The 14,497-nt window shown below is 34.1% G+C and overlaps 1 protein-coding gene and 1 long non-coding RNA gene across 13 annotated transcripts in view; one reads left to right on the plus strand and one right to left on the minus strand.

Annotated features, from left to right (window-relative positions):
- LOC148906032 (uncharacterized) overlaps nt 1-14,497 on the plus strand; it is a 30,179-nt gene that overhangs the window by 14,663 nt on the left and 1,019 nt on the right. The gene's annotated exons all lie outside the window — the stretch shown is intronic.
- The window catches only part of LOC116300002 (neuropeptide Y receptor type 2), a 29,522-nt gene that overhangs the window by 7,271 nt on the left and 7,754 nt on the right, over nt 1-14,497 (minus strand). For 5 of the 10 annotated variants that reach the window (XM_031708747.2, XM_031708742.2, XM_031708743.2 and 2 more), the window contains one exon: nt 9,479-9,555. The gene's annotated coding sequence lies outside the window, so the exon portion shown is untranslated. Of the gene's footprint in view, nt 1-16; nt 184-2,998; nt 3,413-6,352; nt 6,545-6,610; nt 7,170-7,733; nt 8,331-9,478; nt 9,556-14,497 lie in introns of those variants that run through there. The other 5 variants (XM_031708751.2, XM_031708753.2, XM_031708756.2 and 2 more) reach the window with 5 other exon arrangements.

Here is a 14,497-nt window from a genome sequence, read left to right on the forward strand (position 1 = left end):
TCGAGAATAGTCTTACCGTCTGGGCGCAGTTCTTGACAAGATGTGTGTTCAACTGTTCTTGGAACTGTGTAAACTTCCAAAACGCCAAGGAATAATTATGCATTACGAATAAAATGAACTCATATTACCCGATGTTGCATACGTCATAGTATTGTCCGAGTTAGAAAAGACAAGCAACGCTTAGATTTTTTCATTTAATTTTCATTTTCTTTAGAATGATGCATTCACATTTGAGCAATCCCACAGCTTAAAGAAATGGATAGGTTTCGCCAAACGTTTTCTAGAAATAAACTTAAAATTTGAATAATATATTTTTTTCCTTCATGGATAGATTCTAGTAATTAATGAGTTTTATCGCTCAGAATTCTGTCTTCAACTGAAAAACATGAAGTTTTAACATTGCAATTAATTAGTGAAAAAAGGACAAAAAAATCTTGGTTAGCTGACGTCTGAAACACTTTCCAAAACAGCGTAAGAGAAATTTAATTATTTTTTTTACGAAATTGTAGGATATTGGTGGCTTTAAAGAGGAAATTTGAAGGTTGTGGAAAACAATGCACTCGAAATAAAACGGAAAATAACTTAGAAAATATTTGAATTCACGGATTTTTGTTGTTGAAATGTTTAGCTTCAAGTTTAATACATCAGCAAGGATACTATTTTGGAAGGGAAAACACTAGAAAAACAAGAGGAACTGATAAGTAAAAATGATACAGTCTTAGTTCCACAGAACTAAGGAAAATTGTGTAGCAGTAATATACTTTCTATTGAAGATTTCTTGGTTTAATTGGAAAAATTAGAATTACACCCTTTTTTAAGGCCCCACTCGTCTGAAAACTGACAGTGCTCCAATGCCAGAATAATTCATAAGAAGTTTGACACGTTTTTAGCCATAATTTAACAATAAAAAACGCAGCCAAAGTTAATAAAAAGTGCAAAAAATATATTTAATATGTCAAAAAGAGATGAATAAAAAAATACATTCATGTGAACTTTTCCACTTGGGAATGAAAATGTTTTACTAAAATACTCAATAGTTTTCCTTCAGGCAATCGAAGTTCAAAGTCTTTTTCAAAATACGTCTTCAACCTTCTTCTAGTTTCTTCGGTACCGCCAATAAACCCAGATAAATGAAAGCTTTGATTGAAAACGCAAGCTTTTTCCGTTTTTATTGACTGGGGAGGTACAATTCAATTAATTAAAGATTTAGGAAAGTGGAGGTACAGAAAACAAATTCGACATAATTTCCGAGCAAATTGACGCTATTCTTCCCCGTATTCAAACTCTATCCTTTCCACAAACACAATTATAATTATAACGACTTAGAAAATGAGGATTTTACGATATAAATATTTGTGGAAATTAAGCTATTAAACTATTTCTCCACTAACTGAAAGAAATAATACAAAATTTGTCCGATTCTTACGCACAATTATAAATAGAAAATGAAGTTTCATCAAGTGCAATCTGATGTTCGTGAAGAAATTAATAAAAAGCTTTATTCACCGGCTCAACAAAGAGAGAAATTCTCATTGATTTTTGCTCCATTTCCTGTTATAGTTGAGAAAGTGTTTCAACAATACAGCATGCTCTAAATTGTCGCGGCTTTTTGGAGTCTTGAGTCGTTGATAAGTAAAGACAAATGAGAAGTTATTTTGTAATACATTTGTTTTGCTTTGACAAGGTAAAAACACAGCGGCGAATCGGTATCTTTTGATCCCTAAATTCACGAGAAATCATGGTCACAATTCAGTCCTTAAGTTAAAAAAACGCTTTATCATCATATAGTAGTGGGTGTGTTTATGATAGAAAAATTATTAGAATCGATAAGCAAAGTAAGAGAAATCTTAGTTCAATAAAGAATCAATTCACCAATTTGTTTCCCTAAAGTCTTAAGTTGTTGCAGTTTTTTCAAGCATTGTGTGGATTTGCCTCGAAAATAAATGCTGAAAAAAAACCTTGCAGATGACTGATTTAGTTAGTTTAGACTGATTTAGATTTTAACTGATTTAGATAGATCATAAAATCTTTACGTCTTAAAGTGTTTCTCGTGGCTCTTAGGATTTAAAATATCCTTCTCGAATAATCATTATAAAAAAGACACCAAATCTTCTTAATCATTCAACCTCGTCACTGATCAATGGCAATAAATTTAAATCAATCCTTTCTCGAGTCTTTAACAGATTAAGATTCAGGATTAGACAACAGAATTGTAGATGGCACCCGCCATGATAGCCGTTTTAGCTAGGAAATGATGGAAACGTGAACGTCTACAGTTTTCTGACGACTTGAATAATAAAAATATACACATCCTCAGAATAAAATGGTTGCTATAAATCTCTTATACTAGAAGAGAGTCACTCGTTAGTATTGATTGATGAACTGAAAAAAGCTAACGGGAATACAAATCGTAATGATAATGTTTGGAATAGCATTTGAGATTCACGCATGTACAACTGAATTATGTGTATAGGCAAAACTTTAAATTGTTAATGTTGCTTTTGATCCGAACAGCAGGTAGAATACATAAGTCATTGAGCGAAAAAAATATGTAGTTCCAGAACTTTTCTGTCTTCTTATCGTACTTGCCATTTTTGATGAAAAACACTTTACACTTTTGAATCTTGTTAAAGACGTCTCAACAGAACGTCTGTTATCATCAGAAGACGAATCATTACAAGACGAAATGAATAATGGTACTAAATCCACTTGCTTTGAGCTACAATCTTATTCCTTGTTTAATGGCGCGATTTAACACGGAGCAATTTTCTCTGCAACTTGTGTCGCAACCCAACCTTGCAGCGTGTAACCTACAGCGCAATTTGGAAAATGTTGTTGCAAGACAAGTTGCAGCAATCGTTGCAAAAAGTATAGAATTCGTTTCTACTTTTGGCAACGATTAAGTCGCCGTTGCATCGTGTAGACACTCTTGTTGCAAATTCAATAACTATGGTTTTGATAGTCATATTCTATCGAAACTCGTAAAACATTTACTCACCATAAAGAATCAGTCTCTTATCCATCCATCCGTTTTTTCGACCACTGCTAAAACTAGTGAACACGTCATTTTTTCGGGCCGATCTTACAAACTGTGTTTACTTGCTGATGGTATTCGTTCAACCCTAGATCTTTAACTAACGGTTCATGTGTTGTTCATAGGTATATATTATACTCACAAATGATGTATTAAGTAAAGTTAAGTGTCATTGGTTGCTTAAAAGAGAAACAGGGGTGCAATCTGTTAATCGGTGTTTGCGGCGGGATATCTTTACAGGGAGCGGTAATATAAGATAACAAGCATAACTTCCTTCCATAAATACTTCAAAACATATGACATATGACACGGAACTGGTTTTTCTTAAATGAACAAATAAACCTAGATACAGCTTGGATTTTTCCCTTTTTTTCTTTTTCTTTTTTCTTCCTTTTTTTTTTTTTTTTTTTTTTGGTAAAAATTTCGAGTGCATACCACGTTAACGTCTTCTTTAGTATGATGCCTTGCTTTTATCGGAGAGAAAGAAAGAAAGAAAGAAAAAAAGAAAAAAAGAAAAAAGAGGGAAGGAAGGAAAGAGAGGCAAACTGATGGAAGTGGGATATTTTTCAAGATCGAACTTGATAGATATTATCCAGCTAACGCTATGATGGAAATGAACTATATAAAATTAATTTTTCTTCCCTATGTCCATTAAACTTTGCCTACATTTTCAGTCCTAAGATTTAAGTGGAAAAAAAAAAAGAAAATGGCAATATGCCATTCATTTTTTTTCTTTGTCAAGCCTGAGTGCTTTACAGCAACACCAAATAATTCCTAATTCACCAATAATTAGTTATAAATCATAAATAATCTATGGTAATATAGAGATGATTTTCTTTCTTTCTACCCTTGACAGTCTTAATTCAATCAGTCTTCATCGTTCAACTTTATGTCAAAATTATTACAACTATACCTTATTTCGTGATAAATTAACGATTTAGGCAATAATGTGTTTCAAGTGTGGCTGGTGCTTATGCAGCATATTGGCCCCCCAGGTAGCAAGGCACCCCACATTGGATCGCCCACCGTCTACTGTTCTACCGGCAGAGAGATAACAAACACTCACTCTTATGAGTAATGTTGGCTTCGAGTGTTTACTGGTAATGAGCTTGAACTTGAAGCTATATTTACCAAACTCTTTGTCTTGATCTCTTTTCTTCATCCTCTTACACCATCTATTTTCTCTCTTTCGTTAGTCCTTTCTTTCTTTCTTGCTTTCTTTCTTTCTTTCTTTCTTTCTTCCTTTCTTCCTTCCTTTCGTTTTGTTTTGCTTTGTTGTTGATATTGTTGTTGATATTGTCATTTCTTTCGTTTGTCCGTCCTCTCGATCTCTTTCTCTAGCTCTCTTTCTCTTCCTCTCTCTCTCTCTCTCTCTCTATTGGTCTGTAATCTTTCATCTCTATCTTTTATCTCTGTTTGTTTCTTCCTTCCTTCCTTCCTTTCTCTCTCTTCTCTCTCACTCATCCACAGACACAAACCGTGCTAGTATCCGCTGTAAACCAATATGCTCGGAAGAATTTATTATTTAATGGAATTATTTTTTTCGAATAAAATCTTGAAATACTTAATCGCAAGACCAGGATCAAATAAATTGAGTTGAAGATAGCAGTCAGTTGGGTTTTATAATCAGCACTACCCAATAAAACCATCTTGGTTTAGCTATGATTGACAGCTACCTTAAAATCTAATAATCTATACAACAATGGAAGAAAATGACTAAAAAGGTTCGGAAATTTTAAACCACAAAGTTTAATTCGATCCCTTAATTGTCATATGAAGAAATACACGACACTGTCGATGAATCGATGTAGAGTGAATAAATATGGTATTTATCTTAATGAGTGCGCTGTAGTACGATCAATGGTGAATTTCGAGGTTAGGTGAAATAAAGGCTCGAAGGTTAGATCAAGATGGTTAGAGCACATTAAGAAAGCATTTTAATTTTTGAATAATTTCTCTTAAATTCTCGTTTTCTATTCACGGTCGTCTGTTGTATCTGTTCATTTGTGAATGCCATTATTTATATATTTCTTACTTTATTCTTACTTTTATTATTTTATTTGATCAATTATTCATTTGATTTCTTTATTCATTAATTTTTTCATCCAATTTATTCACTCAGTCAGTCATTTATTAAATAAACACTTATGACTCAGTAAACGAAGGAAAAAACGAATGCACTCATTCGGAGCACTCTTTCACTCGTCCATTTATTCATTCATTCATTCCTTCATTATTTCATTCATCCATTCATCCACACATTGTCATGTATTCATTTTAAATTTCATCCAATGTTATTCATCCATCCACGCATCCTTCACTCGTTCCCCTAACATGTGAGTTCTCCAGTGAATAAGACCACTCCACTACATCAACAACACTCTACAATCATAATCATAAACAAATAACTACCATACATGAGCTAAAACAAACACTTAACAACACCAAAAAAATACCTCATCTTCGAGAATGCTCGCTAACTTTCAACCGGAGAATTCCTCTCTAAAATAACTCGAAGTTCTTCTACGTGTTTCTGATCCTAATTGATTGACATGAGCAAACGTCATTTCAACACTACAAGTTAATTAATCCTAAAAGTTAACCATTTTATCAATTTTCAAGGAAATCGCCTTGACGTTTTTGAAGTTTGAGTTTACCGCTAGTTGGCACATTCGGTAATGAATCACTTTGGCAGAACTTGAGTTATTTTGGTCAGGCTTGGCTCAAGGATCGATAGTTTATCTTTCATTCAAGGCTTTCGTTCATCATAGCTTGCTTATGCACAGATGTTAGGGTAGGCTTTCGTCTTTTACTTTTGTTTCAGTTTTGTTCGATTGCCTTTTTCAGGTAAAAAATTTTTTTTTTTTTTTTTTTCATTTTTAGAATTTTTTTATTAAGGCGTCATTCATATGTAATATTTTTAGATATAAAAGATCTTCTTCTTGTTTTCTCTCATACCTAGCTGCTATCAACACAGAGGAGCAAAAACAAAATACCTAGATATATAGAATGACTCAAGACTCTCTCAGCACGCGCAAGAACGTTCTAGGCCTACACATAAATCCTACTAGTTCAAATGCGACTCTGCACTACACTTTAAAATGAGTAAAATTGGTCACCTAAGAACTTTCGTGACAGAAGGAGACTTCGCCTTAAAATAAGTCGAAAAAATGCACTATTTTTCCTTTTTTTTAGCTCGAATTTCGTATGATTAGAATCAACTTTATTCAATATATATGAGTAGTACTTTGAATAAGAATACTAATGATTTAGAACGGTTTTAATTATTTTAAATCATTCAGTTATTTTCGAACTTACCAGCAATGATAGCCACCCGGAAAACTTGGCTTGTGAATTCCTAGTTTTGGTTACGAGATTGCAAATCTTGTTTTTTAGAAACTAGTTTACGGAGCTTGGTTGTTATAAACGTGTCTTAGATTTTTGAGAAGTTGAATTCGTAGAAATGAATTTATTGGTGAGCAAATGTTGTGGTCACATTTATCCCTGCTCTAAACGTTTCGACAGAAACGTAATCCCTTTTAAAGGAAACATTAACGCAAAGTAATCTCCACTTACTTTACATGGAAGATTCCACTTATCGCCCTTGCAAAGCCTGGTTTCTGAAATGAGTTCGTTAGAGTGAAGTCACGAACTTATAAAACTAGCGACCATGGTGTTGACACAACATTTTAAGAAAATCTTCACAACGCGACCAAAATGTTTGCGATTAGCCTTACAACTAACCCAGCATTGTGAACAGTGAAAGAAATTATGAATAAAGCTTTATAGATCTTTGGACTAATTACTAAAAGATCCACTTAAATCCCCCTATCAGTTATAGCGAACAAAAAATCTTAATGATGAACTGCATAATCCGTTTGTCGAGCTGTAAAAGCCAAATGAGATGGTTTATATCGGGGGTGTGGTTGTAATTGTTATCATTTACTCTTCGTATTTCTCCCCAAAAAACGCCGTTGCATTATTCAGAGTTGATAATTCAACGACTAGACTTTGATTGCTTTTCGTTGGCTTCATTCATATTCTATTCTAGTTAAAGCTATTGTCGTGTCTATTCTAACATTTTTGCATAGAATTATTAGCTTATTGGTTGCGATGTATTTTGACGGATAGATGAAAGGATGATAAAGAGATGACTTTTGCTTCAAATTCTCTCACCTTTCTCACTTCTAATTTCTTTAAACTGTCTGTTTTTCAATCTCTTAAAAAAATTTCAGTGAACTTAAAAACGAGATAAAATAGAATTGCTATCATTTTCCCATTGAGGAATATTGAGCCATATTGCTAGATAGACCGCTTAGAATTAAAGCCTTGAGTTATATTCTCTACGATCATTTCTATTGCTTACCCACACAACTTGAGAATTGCTTTCTTTACCCTCTTTCAATATAAACATGTGTGAATTAGAACACGATAAAGCCCGGATTTCCAATGATTCGTTTTCCATTAGCAATTGATAAGACTCTTGTTAACACATTATCCGTGTGTAAATGGACAGTACACATGCGGGCAGGCAGGCGATCATAATGCATGATAATACAGTCACGGATAAGGTAATTCCTACAGTTGTTAACATCGACTATATTCAAAGGTGCTAATCGCTATTTATATTTTGTTTCATTCAATCTGCCACGTCGACTTTCTCGCGAAAAAGAAACAAATAAACAACGGTTACACTCACCATGAAACCATGCACACTGTTCAAGATGGTGTCATCAATTTCGTAAAATGATTTATATCCCATACAGGTGGCTTCATTTTAAAGGCATTAATTGTATATTATTGCGATACCCCCTTGAATCCAATCAACGCCCACAAAAAAGAATTTTCCCCAGTTTTAAAGATTTCTTTGCGATATTTCACCCGAGGTTTCAACCTTCCGCCCTAGCGCTGATCACTTGTATCATACATACATATCTGTATTGCGTCTCCAAAGGAGGTCTACCGTTATCAAGGCAACCAGTAAAAGAAAATCGAATCATGAAAAACGCAAACGCCATTTCAATGCTAAATACTACGCTCTCTTAGTCACGTGATGGGGACACGCGATACATATCTTTTAAATCGTATACAATATGAATTATTTGATAAAGGTACTGTTAGGTATACGATTTAATAAGAAAACTAGTTGTAAAAGACAACGTTTCGCTGTCATCTCGACAACATCATCAGGCCTAATGATGGTTCTGAAGAAATGCAGAGGAAAACTTGATTGCTTGATCTACGAAATGTTATACATCAAAGACCTTAAACCTGAACTTATCAAACAATCAGACTCTATTAGAGCGAAAGTTTTTATTTTTTATTTATTTATTTATTTATTATTATTATTATTTTTTTTTTTTTTGCCTTTTGTCGTTTTCTCACTTGATTTAATCTACTTCATTGTTATTCATTGAACTTTCACACTTACTTTAGCTATATTTAGTACAGTTTACAGTTTTCATTAGACCTGATGTTGTTGTCGAGATGACAGCGAAACGCTGTCTTTTACAACTAGTTTTCTTATAAAATATGAATTGAATTATGCTGAAAGTAATTAGCACCCAGTCCTCTCCTGTCCTGATGTAAATATGACGTCATATAGAACCTACGAACGAAAAGATATCTGGGATATTTGGCTTATTTGTAATATGCTTATTTGTTTGTTTGTTTGTTTGATTGGTTGTTTTTTTACTAGGATTAAAAAAGACAGTCTTCTAGATATTTTGAGCAACAATTTTTTCCAAAAAGAACAAAAAAATCCCTTAAGCTAACTTGAAACATTCACCGTATGAGGAAGATCAGACTTATTAGTTTCCCAGCAGCCTCCTCGGTCCTGGGTGTCTTGTTTTCAAGCAACTCAAGTCAACAACCTTAGTACAGTTTGTTATAATGTTAGATTTAAGTGCCCGCGTTTTGCTCTCTTCAAAGAGCTAGCTTAAGTGAAACGTCTTTCGGGTCGGATCCATTAACGTTAATGCCACATATCTTCTATAGTCATTGAACTCATAACACTTACACATAACTTACTTCTGTAAATATAATTTAAAAAGTGAAAAACAGGCAATGAATAAATACGAGGAAAAACAAGAACGAGAGGGAAACTTGAAACTAAGGATATTTTTAAAAGTAAGACTCAATAATTGAACAGTGAGTTGATTTCTTAAAGTTTATACTCTTTTAACCAATATGACGTTGAGTTCAATTTGGAATGAATTCAAGATGGAAAAACGAAAGTTAGTATTTAGTTTTGTTAAAAATAGTTTACACTTGAAATGTCACTAGTTTGCCGGCAACCCAGACCAGTTATATCCAATATGAGTTTATCTACAAACGATGTCCCGACACCGCGGATATCAATCCATGTAATCTTTACATCTCACTTCAGCCGGAAGAATAAAGAGCTCCAATGTAAAAAAAAAAAACAATGTAGATTGACCTTACCTTAAGATAAATGGCCCCGCTCTGCGGTATATTTGATATACGTCTTGCTAGCTACCTTTTTTTTTTTCAAGCGCCGTCTGGAAAATATAAGAAGACTATATATGAATCGTTATAAATGTAATAATCCTTTCAAAAGATTCATAAAAGGCCTCGCCTTGCAAAGGGCCTTTAGAAAAACCGAAAATTAGCTCACAACTGCTGCGGGATATACCGGCCTACGATTGGCTATTTTCTCCGTAAAATTTAGAGAAAAAAATCAGCTTCTTTACGGCCAACTTCAGAAGGAAAAAAAAAAAAATCTTCGGCAGGTTTCACTAGAATAAACTCATAACAACAAAACACTTTCCACAGTCGAGCATTACTTGCATTACTATACCACTTCCGTTTTCCGAGTTTAATATGAAATTTGTCCATTTTAATGGAATTTCAAGAGAGTCCAAGTATTTCGATACTATTTTATAATGAACTTCACGAAATCAAGCTTTTATCTCATTCTCTAATTCAAAGGTACTTTGGAGATATCACTTAAATACGATCTTGACCTCTCTCGCACACCCGCTTTTACAAAAGAAACTCTCTCAGCCCCGAAAATATTGCTTAGAATTCCCGAAGTACATTCATTTTACCGCCAATGTTTTAAAAACTAAAAACGCCGCTACATTATTGTGGTGTATATATTAAACACTCAGATTTTCATAAGATATCACTTAGATATCGGAAGCTTTACAAGTTAGTATATCTAGATCATAATTCTTCCTATTTTTGCGAATTCGGTCTGAAAAATGAAGGTTCATTTCCAGAACTAAAACCAAATCTGCTCGCGCTAAAAACATCCTTTTTATATTATTTTAACTACGTTAGTAAACAAAAAAATGCAGCTTACTCTTACCAGTTTCGATTTTTTTTTCGTCCAAGACTCAACACAACGATAAATTTTAAGTCAAATTCATTCCCACGTCCTTTCATTAAACTTGTCGTCAAGATTTCATTACTCGAGTTTGTCTTATTAGATTTCTATGGCTCAGTTCCGACAAGTTCAGTTACGAGATGTACTAGCAAATGGACATCTAAATCAATCTGTCTATATTAAATTAGTTTAAAAGAGAGACAGGGTGAGACCAAATGACGCCCAAGGGACTTGTTGGAAGTTGCGAACGGGAGCCTTACATTCTAGAACATCAATTCAAATGAGAACACAATTTCTTAACTGTTATATATATACCCCAAACATTTAAATTATCTACATTGTTAGTTACTTATAAAGACTAGAGGTTAGTGAAATTTTGATGAAAAATTATATATTTATGTGAAAGAATTGTAACATCTTTAAGTGCGATCTTAAGTTGCAAGATTAATTTTGCGGCAGCTTGATCGTTGATTAAAAATGAAGACTCTTAATGAAGCATTAACAGAGTTAGATAGTGTTGATATTCTTAGAACGAGTGTATTAACGATAAAGTAATCCAATCGGGGACTGAATGGAGCCACTGGATTTGCAGGATTTTAATCTTTATGGTTAACTTGCTTGTTCTAGGATTTTGTCTCTTTGATAGTGTGTTTTCTCCCTGTCAGTCATGGATGGCCCTTTTGCATTCCTATTACTCCTTCATGTCTTAATCATGTTGTTCCATCATGTGTGTTTTTTGTTCTATGATAGAGAGAGAGCTATAAACGCCGCTCTCCAACGACATCAAGCTGTGATAATCTAGTATCTGTATTCGATCACTACGCAGCCTTCCATGGCTACGAGTAAAGAGCAGAGTAAAGAGAATAACATTCATTATTAAAGCGACTGTTCAACCTGTTTCAATCTTGCTTGCTGTTTCATTACGCAGAAGCTAGAAAACTCAAGGACGATGCAAAATTTAAATACAGTCCGGCAGTACGTGATACGGAATGCTACGTGGTTTTGCAATGAGATTCATTAGTAAAGTTATGTATGTAGAATTATATTGTGAGTTTTTAGTTGAATTCCTCAACGTACGTTGTTGCTTTTATCAGATGCATTACTCCTTTTTTCTTTTTTTTTTTTTTTTTTTTTTTTTTTTGAATATTAATTTCATAAATGGAGAAAGAAGGATAGGAAGGAAGGAAGGAAGGAAGGAAGGAAAGAAGGAAGGAAATAAAGAAAGACAAAAAAAGGAAGGTAGGAAGGAAATAAAGAAAGACAAAAAAAAGAAGGTAGGAAGAAAGGAAAGGAAAGGAAAGGAAAGGAAAGACAAAACCAATGGTTAAATTTCCTGCTGTCGCAGGAACACCAACCAGTCTCGAGACTTAAATAAATGGTTTAGACATGGTACCGCTTTGTATAATTTTTTTTTTCTTTTCGTAGCCGCAAACATCCTTAAACAATGCTACTTTCCTCCAGACCAACTCAAAAATCATCTTTATAATTTCTTAAATATTTTCATAAGAATCATTTACATATTCTAAGGCTTTTTCTTTGATGGATTTCTAGTGCGAATGGCATTGTGAGAATTTAAATTATTATACTTTTTTTACAACAAATATATTGGTTAATTATCCTCACATTGTCCGAATCCAACACGTTAAATCAGCTTATTTTATTTCTTACGACTCCGCTTAACTCAGCACTATATATCACTACCACTATCGTTCATTTTGGCACATAAAAAATACATGCCGGTCTACAAATATCAAATTTTCTCGTATATAAATTTAAAATCAATGACAGCTTTATAAATCCAACGGTTGATTTTGAAAAATACATCATATAAGCTTAATGTCAAGTTCAAAAATCGACCTAAAAAAAGTTCTAGACGAGAAGGCTTTAAATTACATTAGCTACGTCATGAACCACTTATAAATATTAAAAGTATATATCTATGATAGAAAGACAATAGCTTTAGCGGACAATTAAATCCAAATATCTTGGAGATTAATGAAAGTAGCTAATGGATCGGTGTGTTTGGGGATTTGTGTCTTTGAGCGGCAATTTCCGACAAATTGCGTTAAGGTAAACAATGTTGAATAGCATATAAATAGTCCTATTCTACAAAGCCTTTTGCCTTAGGGATGAAATAAATTCAAGATTGTGGATTTTGAGGATTTTTATCTTCGAAGTGGAACTAATGTTATGTTTGTTTCGCTTTTCGCCCACTTTACTTACTACGCATGCGTAAATTTTACGTCACGTGGTAATGTAGATACTAGAGAAAACGTTTGCGCATGCGTGCCTTGCAGCACGTTTTCCCAAGAATTATTTAGAAGAGTTTAAGCGAGAAAATTATAAATGTTCGTTTTCTCGGATTATACAAACGATTTTGCGAGTATACTTGTTTGAGACCAAGATGCTGTATTAATAAAGAATACACTATTAAAGAATGAGCCTTTTGAACTTAGCCTGAAGTCCATTTGTCAGGCACCGCAGTGTTTGAAAGCCAAATGTACATATTTCTACAATAGCACGAAAACGTTTGGAGTTATTTTCATAGCGGAGTTAGAGCATGCGCAGACGTTTTTCACTTGTATCGGTAATGTCAATTCCTTAGTTATTACGCATGCGCAGATTTTATACATTATGTGGTGCTATTTCAATCTCGTTCCCGACTGTCTGTCCGTCCGTTTTCCCGCGCGGCGGAGACATGGCGACGAAGGGAGGAAAGTAAGAATCTATTTAAGGTCCAGGCGCCTTGCAAAAAGAGGTCTTTTCAGTTGAACGGTTTTAATAACGTACAAATCACATCCAGACAAAAGAAACAATGGTGTCAGGCTACTCAAGCATACACGGGAACAGAATTACGACTAATTGTGCTGATATGCTTAACGTCCATGCGTTTTGCATTCGTCTATCCACCAAAACATCTATGACAAAAATAACACATATGTATATATATTTAACGATAACAAACAGTATGACTTGTAGATAGCACTGTTGCAATTAGCACTCAAAAAAATTGCCTCTGTTTGATTTGGTAATTTCCATGTCGACACGCCAATTAAATCCTAGATGTTTAAAGAAACCTACCGGTTTGATTATCAAGAATTTCATATCAAGCACTGTTTTGTGTACAAGATTAAGTTTTGAGGTTGTTTAGGAAATATTATTTCATAATATGTAATCATCGTTGGTCGCAGCCAGTTCTCGTGCGCAAGAAATTATACGTTTTTTTCACCCGAAAAATATCGATAAATATACCTCTTGGTAAAATTGTCTATAGAGATATACTTCATATGACTTGTTGTACCGTAAATTCGTTATTTCACTGATATAATATGTTAAGTTCCTTTTATCAGAGATCGAGTACCTACCGATATCGATTAAGACTGTTCACGAAAGCAAACGAGTATAAGTAACAGTAACCAGAATTGGAGTGTTCCATAGGGCTGCTTGATGCTAAGCCAACCGTATTGAACCACGCGCGCTTACTTCAACTTCGGTGTCGACATGAAATCCGTGTTCAAAGCTAAATACCACGGGAGTTGACGCGGCCTTAGCAAAGATAATTTGCTTAAAGCTACTCATGCGAACTGGAAAGGAAGTTTTTTCTATATACCGTTGTTTCAGTTTAACGATTATCATCGTCACGACAAGCAGGTCAGCTCGTGGAGCACGAAATTTCCACACCTTTTCTCCTCTCTCTCCTCTCTCTGAATATTAATATTCCATTAATAAGAGCTTAAAGCGCTAGTACGATTAACATACATAATTCTTATCCTTCTTTTCTATTCATGAAAATTCTATATCACTGTACGACGGGAAGAGGTTTTGAATGAACTGCGTATAGAGTGCGGAAAGGAGTCAATTCAATCGATACTAGTCGTTGTGACAATTAAGGACCCCGCTAAAAACGTTTTGCACCAGTCTCAAAGCTCACTTAAACTAACCCTATAATAACGACCTTAAATACTCCTTAAAGGCCAAACATCTAGATGACCTTCCTTAAAAGTCAAGACGTGAGAATCTTTAGGTAGATTAGACCAAGACAAATGAACCTTAGAATGAAGTATATACTTAGCGTTATCAGTGAGCAATCCAAATTATCGCAAGGAAAAAGT

This window comes from Actinia tenebrosa, unplaced genomic scaffold (assembly GCF_029948245.1).
Source record: "Actinia tenebrosa isolate PJP-AT-01 unplaced genomic scaffold, QUT_ActTen_1.0 PGA_scaffold6__47_contigs__length_16458017, whole genome shotgun sequence".
NCBI lineage: Eukaryota > Metazoa > Cnidaria > Anthozoa > Actiniaria > Actiniidae > Actinia > Actinia tenebrosa.